The sequence below is a fragment of the Homalodisca vitripennis genome, chromosome 3 (genome assembly GCF_021130785.1).
Source record: "Homalodisca vitripennis isolate AUS2020 chromosome 3, UT_GWSS_2.1, whole genome shotgun sequence".
NCBI classification, from domain to species: domain Eukaryota; kingdom Metazoa; phylum Arthropoda; class Insecta; order Hemiptera; family Cicadellidae; genus Homalodisca; species Homalodisca vitripennis.
This window is the reverse complement of record NC_060209.1, coordinates 185794822-185817601: the sequence shown is the minus strand read 5'-3', so window position 1 is coordinate 185817601 and position 22780 is coordinate 185794822. Positions and strand designations below refer to the sequence as shown.

Below are 22780 nucleotides of genomic sequence, written 5' to 3'. Positions count from 1 at the left end.
ATATTTTTTAAAATTGATCCTCAGCGTACACTGTTTTAAAGAAGGCGAAAAAAAGGCAAGAGCCATGATTCATTATAAACGGAACAAGAATTGCACACCACAGCAAAGTGTGAAAATACAAACGCTACTAGTGCCCAGTTCGGGGAAGAGGTGACACGAAATGTAAAATCAGGAGGTTCCTGATCCCAGCCGTCATAATCTCTGATATTACCTCATAACAACACCAGTACATTAGGCAGCTCTTGAGTCACCATCCGCTAACATCTTTGGTAAAAAGAATATTACCTATAATGCGCATAATAATGACTTGTAATTATGAAGCACAAACATTAATTTCATTCGTGGCATTGTTTATCTACGCTAATAACATTCTTTAATTAAATTCTGTATATTTAAATTAAGGGCTTGTGTATTTTCATCAAATAATTTATAGAAGATATTGTGTGTGAAAGCAATTTTTTTATTATTTTCTGTGATAAATGTCGTTGTGTGCAAGGTATATCTTTGTGTTGAACACTTGTTAGAAGAGCTTCAACACCAAAGAACGCCAGACATAGACGAGACTGGTATGGTCTACTGCAATACTGCTTCTTCTCCTCGTAGTGACCGCTTCGTTGTTTTCGGTGGAAGGTAATTGGTACTTTGGGAGTTTTTACTGTAATTATCTCTAAACTCATTATCTCCATCTTCAGCAAACACATCTTCCTTTGCAAATCTCGTTGGGCATTGCAAAGCCAGATCTCCCAGATTGATTACCGCTAACCACGACGCTCCAAGCAGTAAATAAACCATGTTGATCGAACTGAAAAAATAAGAAACAATGAAAAGTTAATCTCTTTTAGAATGAGATAACATCACTGACATGACACTTATTAATTTATTTTGCTATAATTAAACAATCTTAAACATGTTAAAAACTTTTAGATCATTTTTAAATGTTATTGAATTATTTTTAAAACCTCTTTTACTCTATATAATATAGCACAATTTTACACAGCACGACAATCTTCAAAACAAAATACAGTTTGGATATCAGATATCTAGGTCAAATTGTCTTTTTTCATATAAATATTTAACTTCTTTTACATTGTTCATGTATTTTTTTATCTATAAAAATATTGAAGGCTGAGGGTAAAAGGATAACCGAGTATAAGCGACGTTGTTCTGGTTGAGTGGTGCTGCTGCAGAGGTGGTGATTCCTATTGTTGACTGAGAAGCATGCTAAGTGGAAATTACTTGAAAACGTTATCTCAAGAAAACACTGATTTCTGGTCTCTGCCTCTTTCGTCAGTTGTAGTCTATATGAGGCATTTTCATATGAAATTACTGAATGTATGTTTATATGCTATGTATGTTGTATGCTATTATTTTGTATGATTTAATAAATAATATTACTTTTAATATGAACTCCCATACTAAAACACACCCTCCCCGATAGACCTACGTAACACAGTGGAGTATTTGGAAATTTGTTGCCAATGTGTTACACCCCTTTTATTTGTCATTGGATTTCCCCATCACTAGAAATTCTACTGATAGTCTAGTAGAAACTTTCATTGACCAAACACTTGCGTAACGTATTGAAGGCCACTATTTTCAGAGCAGTTTAATTTTAACGTGAAACCAAAATAAATTATGATTCTTCAAGTAATTAAAATTACGTAATTAGTATATGAAGCTATGATTAATTATTTATAGCGCTTTATATAGCTGTACGCTTTTTCAAGGCTTAACTATCAAAATGTTTAATTTAAAATCAAAATTAAGTTTGTTATATTTCTCGATGTTTTCCTGAAAAATTTTTAGGCTCATATTTTAGTCAAAAGTATTTTTTGTTAACTGCATAAGAAGGGACACATATCTATGTAAAAATTTAAGCTGTTAGACGCGAAACATTTTTTCACTCAGTAAATATATCATAAACGTCTAAAACTACGATCTTATTTTACTAAATTCCATTTAAATATGTAGTCAGGCATAATAAATTTAAGGTTTGATATTTAATTTGACAATTATTATTCTTTTACAATATGAGATTATGAATAAAAACCAAATGAAGGATGGAAAAATAATGGTTTTTATTTATTACAAACATGGATAATTTTTCAGCTAGGCTGTTCCTTAGTAAACTGCGTTGGAGTTTGTAATTTTAAAATTATTATATTTACAATAAAAGTAATTTTATTTATTATTCCTTTCTTTTCATAAAATAGTTTTGTAAAATATATCGAATTGTGTTTGAAAATGTATTGTTATGTCTTTTAATTAAGCTAAATAATTCTAAATAATAACTTTAATATTCCACATCTAAATATAATATCCGTATTTTTCTAGTTGAAAAGCATTCCATAAAAATATCTATATCCGTGAAAATTTTTTTAATAACTATGTATATAATTATTAAGAACCTTTTAACACTTTTTAAACTTTCTATTTTTTATAACAATTTTTTAAAAGTTTTTAATATTATTATTTCACTTTAATCATGTTAAAATCGCCTCACTAATCACTTTCAAATTGTGTGAAAAAGGCGTATTCAAGATTTAATTATGAGTTAAAATTTTAAGGTACCATTATCGATTTTAAATAGCGGTTTAATATCTCGATTGTAAAAGTAAGCCCAGGTCTTAAAATTCATGTAATTGGAAAAATAGTTATTTTATTTAATTAGGTTGATCTGGCCTCACTGAAATATTTTAAATTGTTTGCAAATAGGCCTTCATTTTATAAAAAACTAATTTTAAACTAATAAACTGTTTTAAATAGAAATTCTTGATTTTTTAAAGCGATTTGAAATCATATTGTAACAGTGTGGAAAGCCAAAGGGTACGAATTTTAATTTTATTCAATTCAAAACTATGACACGAACTCACTCTACTTCTTAAAAACTAAGTACTTACAAATACAGCACCACACCGGAAGCGAGGAAGAGGCAGATACGAAGTCCAGAAGTAGAATTGCAGTGAACCACACCAAGCTCACCTCCATCTGGTGTGCTTTGGTGTTGAAGCTCCCCAGACAAGTGATCAACACAAAGATATACCTTGCACGCAAAGGCGTTTATCACTGCACGCTAATTAATCGCGACTTATATAGCCTTAACGCCTTGATTTCGAACAATTAAAGAGTATTCGCTTCTGAACGTACACAATAGAAGTTAATTAAGGAATTATTCTAGCGTGGAAAATGAATGTTATTTTTAGAACATGATTGGCTGAATAACGATTGTTCGTTTGCTTAATGCGATAAGCCAAACATGATTTATGTGGCGAGGCTAATTATATAAAAGTAATAACTTTACTAAAGCTATTGCCATATTTTTATGACTTATAAATCAATGAATTTATTATTAGTTGTAGACCAATTTATGGACTGATATGAATAAATGTATCTACTCTTGCTTTTTACTCTACAACAAAGGAACATGAAAAACACATGATACAAATATAATAATCCTTTTTTAAATAGTTTTTGCAGTAAATAAGTCATTAATGCTATTTAATTTGTCTAGCTTAATATAGGACCCGAGAGCATATGTGTACTGAATAAGCAAGCAATGCGATTTTTCTTGAAATACTACTCGTACTCTGTTTTAAAGCAAAAGTGTCCACTCTTCTTTAACATTTTTCGCCCTACGTAAGTAATTCCGCAAAGAAATTTTTTAGATATTTAAGGGATGTTCAAAAAAATGTTCGTAAGAATTTAATCAGCCGAACGAAAATCGCATTTGTGTCAGCAGGTCCTTTGATAACACTTCCAAGTTTTAAATTTTATGTCAAACATAGTTCTTTGAGTGAAATTCCAAAATATTTGGAGGTATATTTTTTGATAATACATATTATTATGCGTACCATATTGAATTGTTGAACTTTTTCTACTTATAACGTGTATATGATTTACAAGTTTTCGTTCCGTTTACATTCGTATGTATTTAATTTTTTCGTTAAGAAAACATTCTTTGAGTAATTAATAATGGCAATATTTTTACTGACTATTCATATTTAATAACATGTATTCTGTGTGTAATACATTTTATATTTGACCAACGATATGATTTTTTATATTGTTTGAGGGAATTTTTGGATTTAAAATTACGTTTTACCTTCAGTATCTATTCTAGATATTACTCGTATTTTTATCTTAATCAACGTTAGGCAGCATTTTTTATGTTATTCAGCTCTTTACCATTTCAGTGGTCTGATTACAAAAGCATACATAATTGCACAATACTTTAACATTGTTTTTTTATTTATCGTAACCACTGACATAACTGGTATATTTTATCTTGTATTTCATAGGTATTTATGATTTTTTTTGTAGTTTTAGAGAAACTGTGGTTTCTTTTTTAAATAAAAAATCTTTTAACTAGAACATGGAATGGAAGGAAACGGCTGTTTGAAATTCTAGTGTGACCGACGCAGAGATGTTAAAGGAGATCTTCTCCTTTTTTGAAGCCCCATTCCAAATACTTATTTCAAAGTTGGGCTGAAAATTCGAGTTTACTTTAGTTTTTACCGTAATTTCTTCGAAATGGCCCCAAAATATTACAAAATATGGGAATAAATAAAAAAAGAATGATCTATAACATTCAAATGTTGGTTTCAAAAATTACCATCCACCTTAAATATGTACAAATTAATTACAACATGCAAAAGCATGTAAAGTTTTACTAAATAAATAGTGACACAAACAGGAGTTTTTAAATCTACTTATATTTTTTTTATTTCAAACTAGAAACGACAGAGAAGTATAAACTCTCCTATACGATATAACATAGCTGGAATACCCGCGAATATGACCATTAGCATAATTTATTACTGGCTAGAACCACACAGTAGAGCAGACCGTATTTAATATGCACCGTATATAATTAAAATATGTATTATGGTGGCTTGTTACATCGGTTGTGGCTACTTTTATCGATAATTTTCATACGTAAATTATTTAACTGCGTCATTTTCTATGTTTGTAACTTCACATAGAGAAAAAAGTTTAAAAATCAATTATTTATTTACGTAAATATCATGTGTATTCCATTCACTAATCATAAAAATAATAAATTACATTGATATAGTAATTGTCATTTATAACTTTTAATTAATTTTTAATTTCATATTTGTAAAGGTCAGACAAAAAAGACACTGCATTTTTCTACGATTCACATTTGTTTATATTAACTGATATTTAAGTAGATCCCTACTGCCAAGCAATGAAATAAACCCAATTACTGAAAAATTTCGCAAGATGAAGCTGCTTATCGTTCAATTGGAGAATTGACTCAGTTTTTGGCTGATATCGTCGAACAAAAACTGCTCGTGAATGTGATAAAATAAAATCTCAATGTGAAATAGTTTTATCAATTAATTTTACACAGAAAGCGCAATAAATCGACAACAAATATTTTAGTCATCATCACGGATGTAAACTTAATAGTTTTCAACAGAAAAGTTGGAATTGCACTCTTTATTTGTGGTTTAGATATAAAACTAAGTGAGGCTATTCTAGTCGACGATAAATAAAAATATAAACATTCTTACTTATGATAACAAGCAGTGGCACGAATGTTAGTACCGGTTTTAATAATTTATCTCTGAAAGTATATTTTTTTAAAGTTACAGCATTTATGTATTATTTTTTTATAACAAACTTCTATAAATGTGCTTATTTTGACTAAATTTTGAACCCATATTGTCTTTACTCTGATCTAAAAAGATTGAAAGAAAAGTCTGGATAAAAGCCTACAGAACTCTACTGGTGTTAGAAATTATAATGATGTCTAATGTGGGATCTGTAAGGGTGCAAATTATAGTAGCTACAGCGACAACGGCGACCACTAAGAAGTCCGATAACTAAAATTTCTGGTTTTCTAATGGGAATGGATTTTAGTGGCACAATTTTGAACTGCTACATTATTAGATAAAAGTGCGTAATCTGTTTTACGGTATCCTTATTTGTGTAGGATTTATGATTTCATAGTGTATCAAGGAGTATTTCAATTCCTGTTAAAGTTCTTGGTTTAAGGTTTGCTTTTTACGATGGATGAATTGAATGAATAGTAGGATCTGACTCTTTATTATACATTAAAAATTTTTATATCTTAAGTAGAGAATATATTTCAATTCTCGTAACGTAGTGTTATACTATTTAACTTATCATGACGGCAAATTTTCAAAATTACACTATCCTCCCTTTTAATGTGTTATCAGGAGTTTCTCAGGGATCACACCTAGTTTCCTGCTCTTTTTCCTACTTATAAACGGTATTTTTAACTTAATACAAACAAACTTATGCACGTCGACTACATCAACATTGTGACAGAGGCTCATCATGGGCACGACTGTGTTACAACATTCTCTCAACACTTGGAAACTTGGTATATAGGTTTCTCTTAGGCACGGGAAAAATCAATCACTTTTAGGGTCTCAAGGTCAAAGAGCAATTCTTCCGTCTGAGAGTCCATTTGTACAATAACTTATTCTTTACGTACTGTCGGATCATTCATAAACCGTTATATCTTTTTATTACCTTATTATATTTTCGAACGTGTTTTACGCTGTAACGTTGAAGTGATGTGATGAAGCACCAGATTTAGTTGTTAGGCGTTTTTCCTTGATTAACATGAAATATTAAGTCTTGTTCTAATATCTAAATAATACTTAATTGCTAATAAATAATACATGAGCTGATTTGTACTTTTCTAGCTAGATTAGTATGAGTGAAAAACGTTAACATAAATTATATATTACGTATTACATTTAGAAAAAGGTTATTTTTTATGATGTCACTTATAGTGGTTGTATGATTGAAATGATAATGATTGAAACTGAAAATCAATATTTATTACTTAAAAAAACCTTTGTATTGTTGCTTTAGCTTGAACTAAGTTGAGGCATAGTGTAATGCTACTAAGTTTATTTAGGATGTTGGTAAATAAAATACATTACGATTTTAATATTTTTAATGTTAATTATTGCGAGATAACTAGTTTTATTCAATTGCATGCTATAAAGAAAAAGGTGTGGAAGATCTATTTGCGTAGCTCTAATGAATCCTGAGTGGCAAAGCTGAAACATACCAAGACAGCAAGTCAAGTGTCAGATAATAACCGCAGGAGAATTACATTTATTTAATGGATTAGTAAAGGAAAGGTCGAACAGTTACTGTGAAGAGAGATGGTGGCCGTGCGGTCTGTTACATTGTTGCCACACAGTTTTTATAGCATTGGGATTGCTAGTGGCTGCATGGTGTGAAGTATTGGATATGAGGTCGGTAACCTGAAATAGACCTTAGATATTTTTCATATTATATATCCAGTTTCTAATTGAAATGCGTGATAATGAAATTACTAGATTTATAAACTTAATTAAGAACATGGCTTGAACACGCTACAACACTTCTCACTCGATTTTAATAACTTCAATGCATATTTTATACGAAAAATGTATTCATATTAGTAACTGTCCTGGGTTTAGTTGTTATATTTGAAAACAACTGTTTTATAACGGGATTATTGACATCAAAGTCACAAAATTCAATATTAAAATACACTAGTTGCCATCCAATACAAGTTTAACGTTTTTTCTAAGTCTCTCTCTTGCAACAAACTAACTCTCTAAATAATAATATAGATTCATATGACGTTATGACTCCTAAAGTATTACACAATGTTTTCCAGTTCCACAAAAAATAAACTAAACCCTCAAAGGAGCTTTTCATATTCTCGAAAGTTCAGAAGAATCTCTAATTATATTTTCTAAACCATCTAAAACTTAATTTGACTAATTAAAAAGTGAGTATTTTGAAAGATGATAGATTACTCCAGAGAGTAGACTTAACAAACAACTTAAAATTTATGAACCCTCTAAATGGTAAAAGTAGAAAGAATTTTAAGTAATGGTAGACTCTGTATCACTCATTGGTAGTTTAACTAATAAAGAATATTAAATTAAAGCAATATTAACTATAATCCAAACAACGTTATCTATCACTCGATCTGCAAACATTGTCCAAAAGATTGCTTCGGTAAAACCACTAATTCCCTTACAATAAACCGTTGCTTTGACATGTCCCATAAAAATTCTGAAATATCCTTCTATAAGGATACAGTGGCCTCCTTCTCGCTGACATCGCTTCCTTTTGTGAGGCAGAATCAAGATCAGATCGTCATAACGACGTGTAATTTTCAAAATAAGTCAAATGAAGTCTGTTCTTTGTAATAATGGAGTGTTTTAGGTCCCCGTTTAGAAGAATTTTTCCAAAAATAGTGATCTCCGAATAATACCAAAGTAGCGCATTGAAGTAAAGCTGAGTCCATATTTTACCGCTTAAATTTTATGGCTTTATTCTACTTACTTTACAGTTTCACATCGTGTACAAATAGTCCATCCACTTTCCCCAGGAACAGAATTCAGACGAAATAGATAGGATTTTGTGAATGGTGAGTAACAACACCTATTATATAATTCATTCACATTTAAATTTCTTTGTATGTAATCGCTTTTTTCCGTATGTATTGCAGGAAATATAAGATCCCGATACCACAATTTAGACTTTTAGGGTCGCGAAGTAAAACCGCTTTTGTGATTGCTCAAGTGTTACAAGGATTAAAACATACAAGTAACAACTTTTTGGTAAGAGATTCAACGCTCAAAGAACACCATTCAAGCTTGTCCACTAAAAAGTGGTAAAAGCCATTTCATTCCACTAGTCTATTTTTAGGCTTACCTAAAAGAACCCTGAATTTTCTAGGTTGCCGTCATCGACACCCAAAATCGTACGCGTAACACTCCAACACATATCATTGTGTCCAGCTTGGCACATGTATTAGTCCTAATTATCAAGTTCCAAAATCTGCAATGGCATGTAATCCAAACTTACCAGACAGTCTAAGTTACCGGACATCCCACATGTCCACGCAGAAGTGGTACTTTCCCGCTTTTATGCAACGGAATCCCATGCAACAAGGAGGTCGATTTGGACCGCACTACAACACAACACAATTACGTTACACGCCTACTTGGATGATGATGAAATTAACATGAAAGTACAGACGTTTGATATGGTGTCGTATTTTAAAGATTTTTACAATTTGTGACAATTATTCGTTACAATTTTGATTACATTTTAAATATATTGTCAATTTTAGGATATATAAAAGTGAGGTTACAGCTAGGTCAATTATCACTACAGCTGTTTCATGAAATGATGAGATCAATGGAAGCAATGAGAATTGACTTAATGTAATAGTCAATAACACTATACAGGTGTTTGTGTTAGGGTTGTATTAAAACGTCTGTTTAACGTGGTGTACTGATTTAGAAGTATGTTTAATAACAAAATTTATTTAGAAAAAACAAATCTGTTAGATTTTCTCAAAAGATACTACCTATATTATTAAGATACAATACTATACCCACTTGAATATTTACATAGTAAGTTACCGAGTTTCTAGTAACAATAATTACTCACAGTTAAAAAATAACTTAAATGTATATAAATAGGGTAGTATTATAGCGTTAATCTAAACGCATGCTTGATCAATTTGGCTATGTTAGAGATGTAGCCTCGAAAAGTGTTTTATAATAAATAACATAATATTAATAAACTTTTAACACTTTTAAACTTTTATTTTTCTTACTATGTACATTTCGGAATCATTGATTCCATCTTCAGGTACAAAATAAGGTTTAGTTATTTATAAAAATAAATAATGAAAATCAATTTGTCATGTGTTTTTTACTACCTTGGTGGCTAAATTTGTTGTATTTCATTTTATGTGAGATCATTGTATATTGTTTAAAAGTCTATCGAATAATAAATTTTTTGTTAGAAAATCTTTGTCATTTAATAATATATTATGATTAATTTTGGCACTTTTGTAAATTTCAAAATGTTCTACAGTAGATAATAAGCGACTTTTTTTGCTTGTGTGTAAAATTTCAAGATTGTTTTCGATGTTAGTGTATGTATGGCCGGTGTTATTTAAATGGTCTGCATATTTTGAATTTGATGATGTTTTCAATGCTTTTATGTGTTCATTAAATCTAATTTTGAATGATCGGCCGGTTTGTCCAATATAGTGGGATTGACAATCGTTGCAATTTAATTTGTATACTCCACTAATGTTGAATTTTAAATTTTGATTTTGGTTTGTTGAATTGCTTTTGTTTTTGATTAAAAGTACAATGTTGTTCGATGTTTTGAATGCCAATTGATATCCTTGTTTATAAAATGATTTGTTAATTTTGTGACAATGTTTACCAAGGTAGTTTGATTGAATGTATTTGATATCTCTTTCTTCTTTCTTCTTGTTTTCTTTCTTTTTGTAGTTCTTCAATAATATATCAATCATGCTTGGTTTATATCCATTATTTTGGGCTATGTATTTAATAATGTTTAATTCTTTATAAAAATCTTCAGTTGTCATTAGAATTTTGTGTAATCTGTCGATCATTGATTTGAATGCAGCCATTTTTTGGTGATATGGGTGATTCGATGAGGAAGGAATAACTAAATCTGTGTATGTCGGTTTTCTGTAAATTTTGAAATTGTGCTTTTTGTTGATCTTGTTTATAGTCAAATCAAGGTAGTTTATTGCACTATTTTCTTCAATTTCACTGGAATTTAGTTTATGATGGATTTGGTTTAAGTAGTTTTTGAACATGTCTATTTGTCTTTCATTTCCTTTGAATAGACATATTATATCATCAACGTATCTGTAATAATAAATTATTTGTGTTAGATGTTTGTTTTTATCGCTTAGTATGAATTTGTCTTCTATGTTGTCAAGGAATATATCAGCCAATAATCCGGATAGTAGTCATCCCATTGGTAATCCTTCATGTTGTATAATCATGTTATAACCAAGCATGATTGATATATTATTGAAGAACTACAAAAAGAAAGAAAACAAGAAGAAAGAGATATCAAATACATTCAATCAAACTACCTTGGTAAACATTGTCACAAAATTAACAAATCATTTTATAAACAAGATATCAATTGGCATTCAAAACATCGAACAACATTGGACTTTTAATCAAAAACAAAAGCAATTCAACAAACCAAAATCAAAATTTAAAATTCAACAATAGTGGAGTATACAAATTAAATTGCAACGATTGTCAATCCCACTATATTGGACAAACCGGCCGATCATTCAAAATTAGATTTAATGAACACATAAAAGCATTGAAAACATCATCAAATTCAAAATATGCAGACCATTTAAATAACACCGGCCATACATACACTAACATCGAAAACAATCTTGAAATTTTACACACAAGCAAAAAAAGTCGCTTATTATCTACTTTAGAACATTTTGAAATTTACAAAAGTGCCAAAATTAATCATAATATATTATTAAATGACAAAGATTTTCTAACAAAAAATTTATTATTCGATAGACTTTTAAACAATATACAATGATCTCACATAAAATGAAATACAACAAATTTAGCCACTAAGGTAGTAAAAAACACATGACAAATTGATTTTAATTATTTATTTTTATAATTAACTTAACCTTATTTTGTACCTGAAGATGGAATCAATGATTCCAAAATGTACATAGTAAGAAAAATAAAAGTTTAAAAGTGTTAAAAGTTTATTAATATTATGTTATCAATTTGGCTAATTCCTTTTTTACATTTGTTGATGTCGTGGAAGTTTTTTATTAAGGAGAAGCTTGTAAAATTTTCCAGAAATATTTTAGAATTCAGAGAAATAATAATGATTCTACTTATGTTACATAATCCAAATATAGATGGCACTAAACTGCAGTTGATACTCTTAACTGAAATATACAGATAGTAGTGGAATGCAGTGACGAATTACAAACACCTAACGCATTTGAAATAATATTTAAACACTGTTGTAAACCCCATCTTAATAAACAAAGTTGTGAATGTTCGCATATAAGGTAGTCGAAATTAGTTGGCAGTCTTGTCACGTATATGAATTTTTTACAGTGACAAAAGTGGAGTCCATTTTTCAAAACTTTGTCATAATTTTCAGGTTTTTACACTATACATTTTTTTATAAGGTCAATAGTGAAAATATTACAAAAGCCTTGTGTTAGTGATTAGTAGTCAATAAGTGAAAATTCCATAAATATGTCTGTCATTAGTGCAGAGAAAACTTATATGAAAGTTGGAAAATATAATTTTCAGAAAAAGGTGATTGAAGAATTCAATTAACTAACATATAGTACACTTGGTAACATCTGTGTTATCTGCTCAAATTTGTCCTCTAACTCTCTTTCTTTCTATGTCTTTGCCTTTCTGTCTCAAGCTCACTTGCAGTTAATTCGGATTCCTTGAGTTGCTTATTCTCAAGGTTATCATTGCGGCAACCAAATGTGTACCCGAAGAAAGTTTAAACTCATCCATTATTTGCAACTCTACTTATCACGCCATTTTTAAATATGCTTATAGGTAAATATGTGCCATAATTCAGCATTGGTGTAATAGCTAAAACCCTTTTGTGTATTACAGACCAAATCGTGTTTAATTATTCTTTTGGGTTTTGTTTTTTGCCCTTTATACATTTTTTAAAAAAACTCAGGATCAGCCCAATCTCTAAATATTTGCTTAATAGCAAGCATAACAGATTTTGGCATAACATCTATAATTAGGAAACAAAAATAGTAATATGTATGAAAAATTATTCCATCGGCGGTTAAAAAGCTTTCGTCATTTTTTTAAATAACTTCTAATAAAGGTAGAAGGGACAGCAAAAAAGTATTAAACAAATCTTCTGGCACGGATCCCCCTTTTAAGAGAAAAATCATAGGAATAGCAACTAACATACCTCAACAAGCCATTTTATCCAAGACTAAAGCGTACAAATATGATATGTTGTGCCGAACTACTGTATAACGATTATTATAAAATGCTGTATGAAAGGGGTTGCCACTATTCTCTTTATGTAGAAAGTGGCTTAAGGCGTTGAAAGTATATGTTTTATGACCAAATTAGTATTCTGAAGCATAAGAATGCATATGTTTTCTTGGTTCGGATACAAAAAAAACTAAAACATACCACCATAAATACTTTAGACCGGAAGTGGGTTACACAGGTGGGGAGTGGAATTTTTTTAGAAGTTGGTTTCCGATACCTACATTCATAGATATTTTATTAATTGAGGAAACAAGGTAAATTGAATTATTGCCCTAAATATATTAAGAATAAATAAATAGTATAATATAAATAAATAATATAATATAAATAAATAAGTAAATATATTAGAAAAGAAGTGAATTTATATGGCCAGAGAGTAGACACCTGTTCGCCTTAGCTAACCGCCTTCTCACCTACCTAGATATTTTAATAGATGTTGGACTCACATATTTGCAACTTGTTCTTGATTAAGATTCATTCCATATAATATAATTGTAAAGTTATAAACAATTAAAGCATTTTAATATTTTGCTATTCAAGAAATTTGCTTCCCTTAGTTGTAATTTTATTCTATTTTTACAACTACGAAATATGAACTTTAAATACTCACAAAATAATTTAAAGTGCCACAACGCCCTGCCACTAACGAAGTAGCCGCTATCAGGAGAAGCGCAGTGAGCCACATCAGCCTCATCTTGATCTGGTACAATCTATCTGCACTGTGTAATGTGTTCTGGTACGTTCTCAACACAACGACGCAGCTTGAATGCTACAATTCTTATCTCTGGTTTCACGCAAATTAATTTCCATTGATTACCAGATTACCTGTTTGACTACCTCTACTAACAATGAAAACATTTCAAATTGATTTTTAAAGAATTTATACGCACTTATCCTAGACGTACACAATGCGGTATTTGATTAGCGTGTAAAATCAGTTTCATATACGCCATAAAGGCAAGATTGACTAACTAGCAACACTGTTTACTCATTTACTGTTGCAAAGGTTTTTTTACGGTGAATCCTACAACATGACATTTCTAAGCTTCATAATTTCAGAAATAAGTCAAGATTAATCATTGGGTTTACCAAATTTAACATCAACAGTATCAAAATGTATCCCACAACACAATAATTTCAATCCTTTTTACTACTTCGACTAATTTATAAGCATCCTGTCTGGGAACTACTCCATACTACGATTGGTTTTCATCACATGATCCCCAGTTTTTTGCTAGTGACATGGTGCACTTCTGGCTCATTTATAGGTACTGCCTAGTTGAACCTACACTGGGTAGTTCATCAAAAGCCGACGTGCCTCTTAAATCTGGGTAATCTCAATGTATATCCAGAAACGATGCATTACTAACTGCAAATGTGGAGATATTAGCGTGAAAGGGTTGTTTGATAGTTCTAGTTTACTACGAAGGGTGGCTATTGGAGTTTGTAGAGGTTCCTTAGTGCTAAAGGTTGTTGCTAGACTAAACATGAGGGTGTAGTGTCTTATCTGCTTTGATTGAAAGATGTTGGAACAAAGATAGTCTTCCGTTTCTCCACGATGGCATGACTAAGATATAGTGTTGGCTATTCCTTCTCCTGGAATCTCGAGAGGGTACCGTTACCATTAACCTTACATACCCTTAATACTTTTGGCAACAAGCGTAAAGGTTCTGTTTTTATGAATAAATTCAATGGTTGTTTTGTCAGATTCTTATCCTAGTTTAACTAAAAGGGAATCGTAAATTCGCGTATCACAACTAAAGATGTCTGAAAGTCCTATTTATGTAGTTCTGGACGCTTCCAGTGGTAGGACCCACCTGGCATCAATAAACCCTCAGAGTCCAGTAGCACTAAGCTCTTTCTATTCCTACTTTTTGGAACTATTGATTCCTATAACTTCTCTTGCCGTAGGAGATACTGACGTGGAATTATATGTCTGGTTCCGTAGACCTCTAGGACTAACCAGAGTATGAAACAGCGTAGCCTTTAGGAGCCTCCACACTCTTTTCGGAAAACTGTTTACCTGGTACCTAGTTTTCTGGATAAACAATTTCATAGGAACCTCCACCTTTTGGTATTGCCCAACCTTCTTGGAAACCTCGATACTTTGAATCCAGTCTATAGGTTGTTACCGTTATCTTATGCGTAGGAAGGTCCTTAGACTTTGTGACCATCTGGTTTCTACGAGCTTCCGATCTGAGGTCTCAACTAATCTTTCCTAACATCTGAAATATAATATCATTATTTTATTCAATACCTGGAGAGTAATCATCAATGAATTACATTTTTGCATTTTATTGTTCAAGGATTTACCGAAGTACAGATACCAGTAAATAAATTAAGATTAAGAATAAGGCCTTCAGAGATGAAATAATTTATTGTAACACTCTGTGATATTATGAACTGACACGTCTGAGAAAACGCCGACTGAGTTAATAAATTGGACGGTCTTAAAAACAAAACATAGTCTTATAGTCCTGAAAAGTTCCCAAATACATCTCCTGAAATACTTGCCTTTAACAACATATTGATGATCATGCAAGTTGGTAAACTCGAAATCTCGAAATCCTTGGATACAGCTCGCAGGAATTTGATTTCGTGGCTGATACAGACCATTTGCCTCAAAGATACCACACGAATGCCGGTAGTGTGTTTTAAACTCAGCACGTGAAAAAGAAGCGTTAATTCATCGTACTATCCAATATTAGAATTATGCCATATGGTATAAGAAATAAAACTCATATTACTATAATCGACAAAAATTTGTAGATTTATATCTCCATTGCAATAATAAATGTAATTTTTTTCCGAAAATACTAAATCACAAAGAAGTTAAACACAATCAAGTTAAATAACAATATTAATATGATTTTATAAACGATGAAAATGTGTAATAATACATCATGGGATCTATTGGCTATAAAGCCACCACCATGTGTAGGGTTACGATGGATTCTTAACTACAAACACATTTATCTTGTGTTTTGAGTATAAGTCTAAGAATGGAATTAGAGTTACTGATATGACTTCAGAGGTGAATTCAGCGCTGGGGTTTTAGTAAATTCAGTAGATATAAATATTTTTGGAGGTCTACATTTTTACTTACTCCAAATATAGCTTAATAAAACGAACGTAGTATGTTACATATTGCAGCATAAATGTCAAAATTATTTATAAAATGTAAACTTTTTTCTAGTGCTCAGCCAAATCCGTTGAAGTGACATGCTTCATCATGAAAATTAGTCTTGCCTGTATCCAAATAAAGTTTCATGCAAAACTTTTAAGATTGTCGGTCAGTTTGTTTCCGAATTATCGTGCGTACAGAGAGACAGATATTTTTCGAGCACCTCAATTCTTCCGTAACCCTCATCCAAAGAAAAGTTTTTTAAAGGTACTGTCAGATCTTGTTTCCCCTTCTGTTTTGTAACGATTGGTAAGTAGTACATTTGAGGTAGGATTTGAAGTAGTTTATGTTTTAGTCAGTTATAATTAATTATTTTCCTTACTACAATTCAAAACTGTTGAAGTTTGGAAAATCAGATCTTTCTTAATAATGTCGGAGAATCTAAACTTAATTTGGAAATAAGACAAAATTTCGTCGATTATTATCACTAGTCAAGTAATATGTTTTACTCATCGAAAAATCAACGTTCCAATCCAGCTACATTATTCCCAGGATATGAATAAAAAATAATGCCAAATAAGTAAAACTGATTGGATAATATTTCGATGCTATTAGTTAATAAATTTAAGAAATATACTTTCTTGTGGAATACAACCCTCCCTCCCCCCTCCCACCCGAGCGACTCAGCCACTTTAATACCAATCGGTAAATTCCAGCTGTTCACAACAATCAGTTCCCTCATATAATTTCCCTGTTCTTTTATCAACACAAAGATAAGACCTAATACGATATTATCCATTTTGTTTTCTATTTCTATTTCCCTCATGGTTTCAAATACGTATATATAGCAAAATGAAGTGATGCCATTTACACATTTTGAAAAAACTGAATATTCTATCATGTCAAATTATTTTTAAAATGACAAAAGAATGTCTCCTAACATTACATTGGCATTTATCATGGCCAAAAAATTTAAGTATTGCAGATTAATCTTTTACTTTTAAATATATATCCATTTAGATGCATAATCCTAAATGCATCCATTTGTAATGTTGTGTGATGCACTCACCAAATACATCAAAGTATTTGATGAGTTTTATTATTATTAGACAATAGTTATTGTAATGTTTATTTTAATAATGAAATTGGTCTGTTCTGTTAAAACTGTCTCAATGATTCTGTGCGACAAGGGTGTTATGATCAGTCTGATCACCTAAATTCTTTTGTCAGAAGACGCATCAATCAATCCTGTGGAAGTTCCTTAAGCTTGTTGGCGGGCGTCAGGCAAGTACACTGTTTTATCACTCCAATCTGTGTTCAGAAGTCAAAAGATTTGCAGACAAGGCAACATTACCATAAGGACTCACAGAAAACTCATAATAGCTTGGCGAAATGGACATCCGGGTGCCTTCATAGAATATGCAGAGTGGAAGAAAACTCTCTACATAAACTTTAGGTTATTGTTTCATGAACCAAGACGAATTAAAACCTTTATTATATAGTATATCACTTTTCGTTAACCGTCTGTCTGTCTTTATCAGTTTTTTTAATAATAATTTCAAAAAACAAGTTGAGATAAAAAAACTAGAATTTTGCACTATTATTTTTTGTAGTCTCAAATCGTTAGTTTCTCCTGGTCCATGTAACAATATCCTACAGTTTGTGTAGAGAGTTTTGTTACACCCTGTATAGATCGCAGGATCTACTCAGTATGCATGAAAGAACATGAATTATCAAAGTCCATGGAATGTGATTCTATGTTGATATGGAAATGATTCTACGACTTGGTAACTCTGCGTGTCGAGAAATGATACTTTTACAACGTTGTAGATTCAAACAAAAATAGTTCTCTTTGCCTGTATCGGTACTAGTGATAACTTTATACTATCACGATATAATACGTTACTCTATGAGTTCATTGCTGGTCTATACTGAGTAACGATAAGTACTCCCATTAAACAGCAAACGCACTACCATGTAACGAGGAACCTTAATAACTGTAAAATGAAATGTGGGTAACAAAACTGTATTAACTTATACAAATATATGGGTTAATAAATAAGTATATATGCCACAATATCACTCAGTTATTTTTCTTACAAGCGTCATTTTCTCCAGTGCCATTTGCTAATCAGTCTTCTTTGGGCTAAATCGACGATGCAAACTTTGATGAATTGGCTGCCAATACGTCCACACCGGAGACCCTTGCAACAGGTACCAACTGCGCACTGAAAAAATACTCCTAAAATACAGTAATATTGTAATATGTTATATAATTAGAGTGTTTTAAAATACTAACAAATTAAAATGAACATGTAGCATGTATACAGATTTATCACAATATGAATTTAATACTGTTTAAATGTTCGAATGTTGAATTATTTTATTAGTTAGCTAAGTGTGCAATTCGTACTTATTTTTATGGGATTTTATTCTCTATAAAAATCTTACTTAAAGGAAAAGAAAGTATCAAATTTCTCGGCCATTTTCATGGCTTTCATCAAAGTTTCCTTTTCACACCGGTCAAAACATAGCTTACATACTTAAATTCCTGAACTATTTCGGTCTCTGTGTAGAAATCCAACTTGAGTCAGGAAATGTTTAACCGTAACGGACACTTTTGTGCAGAACTTTTATTAGTTATTATTACTATATTATTCCTTAAACATTTAAGATGTGCACAAATACTTATATAATCAAAGTAAACACGTGAACAATGTTTACGTATATACATATGCTTTCAACAGATTCTAAAGAGAATGTATGGTTAAAATGTTTGTGACCTTCGCTTTTTTCTATTTTGTAGTAATACTAAATTTATAAACAGGTAAAGCATCACAAATACTTAGTAATCAAGGCAAACACATGAACAAGGTTTTAGTAATACAATCAAAGCTGTGGCATCTCATGATTTCAGATATTTAAAAAAAAAATGTGCCTTGAGTAGATTATAAATAGAATGTATCGTTAAATTTTTGTAACCTTCGCTTTTCCTATTTTGTTCTAATAACACATTTTTACGCAGAGAAAGTAAACTAATAATTCAATATGCTTCAACATTAAGTAAAATTTTGTTAATTTAGCTAAATCTAAAGGAGGCAAGACCTCTACCGTGTCATCAACAAACACAAAAAGCACACGAAGGCTAATGCAATAAGGCGTGCTTGTGGCTAAGTGAGGTCGGTTATGTCATTAGGGTTTGGATTTGGATGCAAAAAACTATCCCTGCTGCTCCATCCGTCTCTATGTGCGACAAATGTTAACAGAAAGATCATAGGAATTTGAAAATTTAAATACATTCCTTTTGGTCCAAGGAGGAACTGTAGTTTTTGGTTCAAACGTTCAAATGGCAGCCCGTACGTAAGTATGTAAGCCTTTATGTGCGGTAAATCTTGATGAAAAGATCCTATAGAGATTTAAAGTTCGGTACATAGGTCCCTCTTGTTCCAATAAAGAACTTTATTAATTAATTGTTATTGTCGATGTTAGGTTTGAAAGGGTAGTAACATTTCCCACCGTTATATGTTACAAAAAGTATAACACAAAGATTCGTCGATTGAAATTTACACTCTTCGTCAAGCTTTAAAACAACTAGTACATAAAAAAAAGAAAACAAAAAATTTTCTTTTTTATAAAGGTACTAATTATCTTCCCACCTGAATAAGAGGATGGATTTCAGGCCACGAAACGCTGTGTCATATATTTTGTAACGTATAACGATGATAAATATTATAAAACCTAATATATTTCACTACGTTCTAACGAAAATACGTTGTATCGGTTTAATGAGGTTGAGGAGATTTATAAAAATGAAAACAAAACCTTTTTTAAAGAGTGAGATATGTTCCATCTAAGACATGTTATGGAAGAAAATAGTTTTTATTGAACGAGTTTTAAACATTCATCTATATCGCCATTTTTGCGAGTCATTTCCTTACAGTATCTCATCACAAGTAAGTTACAATTGTTGCTGCGTGAATGATTTGAAGATTGGTATCGTAGAAGTCGCATGATTAATTGATTCATGACTACTGATTGACAGCTCCGCCACTTGAACTCCCAAAAATGACTCGATAGATTGTTCACGAATACTACTCATGTTTAATTGTTCAAAAATTTGTAATAACACTATATAATAACTTGTAATAACTCCATTCAACGGCGTGTTTAGTGAGAGGGCCAGGGAGCCGAGCTTCCCCAAACAGTTTCAGCAAAAATATTAAAATCTTCTGTAAAGGGTTAATGGTGCATATAAAATAATCACTATGTTATAATGTACATTTTTCGCATGTTTAGTTTTAAAGATCAAAATGTCCACATTGATCGAGAGGCAGGGACGTAGCTTCAAGCTGTATTTTTCTAAAGGTGACGAAGACGTATTCGCCTACTTGCATTCACCATAATTTGATGGGTTTGGATGTTCTCAAAACTAAAACCTGGACACGCTACTGACTCCATCAATAATACGAGTAAATGAGCATCAACTGGGAGTAGTCGTGACTGACCTCTTCATGGTGCTCATCTATTCGAGTTTAATACAGACTTTTCATAGCATATATGTAAAGTTTCGAAGAAATTAACCGAAAGTATCTTAAAACCGTACAATGTTAAACGTTGAATTACTAAATCTTTTGCAAAACATTTATTTTTTTAATTTTATTGAAATCGTTGATCAATTTTAACGTCACTTATATTTGCTACCAACGCGCATGTACACAAAACAAAAAATATGACACAATATGCTACATCCTAAATTGTTGTCAGTAAATAAAATATATTTTTATATTTTATTTGTGTGTTAAATTTTTTATAGTATATGACCCAACTACGATCAACAGTAAAACACAACCGTGCGTATGTCCTTCAATATTGTTAAGAATGCTATACTTAACGTTATATACAAACACGTAATTTTTAACTTTAAGCCTTAAGCTGTACAGCTTGATTTTGATGCAGTAAAAACATTTCTGTAATGCTTCATAGACAAGCTCAAATTATTATGTAACTGCTGAAAATGGTAAAAGGTTTACCTTGAATTATTGAAATAAATCGTACCAAAATGGACGCTAAGTTTTTAGTTATCATCCCTAATTTTTAACAATGTATGTTCTATAGGATATAAGTCTATTTTAAAACACGTTTTGATGGCGCGGTGTTGTACAAAACTTAAGATGAACTTAAAAATATCACTTTCATAAATGGTTATTTTGTTTTGATTGAATAATTTTCAGAAGAAAGATTAAACGAAATTGAAGTGTTCAGTAATTAGGATCAAATTAACCATACCTTTCTAACTGTCTGCAGATAGGATTAGCAGTTTTAAATTACTTTGTACTTACAGGTTTGAACACTTCATTGCAAAACTGATCATCGCATAAACCAACTTCAAGAAGTAACAATATTAAAAACACCCCGATCACAAACATTGTAGAACCATCGGTTCCCTTGAGATACCTCATCAAAATGGGATGAACATAAAATCTTGCAAACGTTATAATCCGTAGTTCTATCTTCACAGTGGAACAATAACTAATCTTCAAAATGATCACGGATAATTTCATGCCTTGTAAAATTATTTGTATGCTTTGGAAATAGACGTGAAATTGCTGTTATCATTTATTTGCCATTAAATTACTGTCGTAAACTGCTTTACTAAGCTAGGCTACACAATCCGAGCTTGATGTAATGACAGAATTATTGTTTTCGCCATTTTTTACGATTGCTTAGAGTACCCAACAGTAGTTTGTTTTGTACTTGTATACTTTACAATATGTACGTCACACTATATGACCTTCACTAATGTTGCATGCAAAATTTCAAGATTATATCAGATACTATTCTCGAGATGTCATGCGGACAGATATACAGACATACGTCAAATAGAAATTAAATTTTTACATCTCTTGGCAGAGAACAGATATATCGTGTCAGCCTACTGACTGTAGGCTTCAATAACGTTCAGCCAATTCCATGGTTGGTCATGCTCCAACATGAAACTTATTCTTGTCCATGTAGAAATAAAGCGTAATGCATAAATTAAAGTGCACAGATAAAATTATTCTAAAGATATCTTGCCACGTGATAGATTGATATTTTTGTTAAGTGAGAAAGGTTAGTAGTGTTAGTTCACCCATAGCAAAATTTTTAAAGAGTGCGCTGAAATCAAGTCTTGTCACCGGCTTTCAAGATTTACTTTCCACTCTATTATTTTTCTTTTTACTGTGCAAATAAGCTGCATATGTTAATATGTAACGTCATAAAATATGACATGATAGCAATCAGCTTATTTAAAACTTTATTTATTTTCATATTTTCTCGTTGCCATCATAGGTAAATCCCGTGCATTGACATGCATCACTATGGAATTCAGTGTTACCAACACAGAAAAGAAGCATACAAAAATTCCATAAGTCTATAAATCAGTTCGTTTTCGAGATATCGTGCAGAGGCAGGTAGACAGAAAGAAATTACATTTTTCCAGCACTTGAGTAATAAAAAAGTTTTTCTAAAGTTCTCACGTTTTCATAACAGTTAGATTCTCATCCGATTGGAAATATCAAGCAGACAATCGAACGCCCACGAAGTAATCGCGAGCACAATAGAGCGATCTAATCCTGCAGACAATCATTTGTTTGTCCGAATAATTTGCAGCCATTAAACGTCTTATTGTCCACTCCCATTGATTGTTCTACAGCCTTCAGTAACTTTTGTGTTCACAGCTTTTATTCGCATTGTGCGGACTGCCAAAGAAAGT

The 22780-nt window shown here is 31.3% G+C and overlaps 3 long non-coding RNA genes across 3 annotated transcripts; all 3 read right to left on the bottom strand.

Moving 5' to 3' along the window:
* Nucleotides 1-439: 439 nt before the first annotated feature.
* Nucleotides 440-3752, bottom strand: LOC124357860. Its single transcript, XR_006921998.1, has 2 exons — nt 2901-3752; nt 440-802 (listed from the first exon to the last, which is right to left on the bottom strand). It is a non-coding gene; the product is annotated as an uncharacterized LOC124357860 (long non-coding RNA).
* A 3191-nt stretch (nt 3753-6943) lies between these two features.
* LOC124357855 lies at nt 6944-13719 on the bottom strand. Its single transcript, XR_006921994.1, has 3 exons — nt 13513-13719; nt 8878-8983; nt 6944-7064 (listed from the first exon to the last, which is right to left on the bottom strand). It is a non-coding gene; the product is annotated as an uncharacterized LOC124357855 (long non-coding RNA).
* Nucleotides 13720-18036: 4317 nt separating this feature from the next.
* On the bottom strand, nt 18037-21606 carry LOC124357858. The gene is made up of 2 exons (XR_006921996.1): nt 21366-21606; nt 18037-18254 (listed from the first exon to the last, which is right to left on the bottom strand). It is a non-coding gene; the product is annotated as an uncharacterized LOC124357858 (long non-coding RNA).
* Between the last annotated feature and the right edge of the window lie 1174 nt (nt 21607-22780).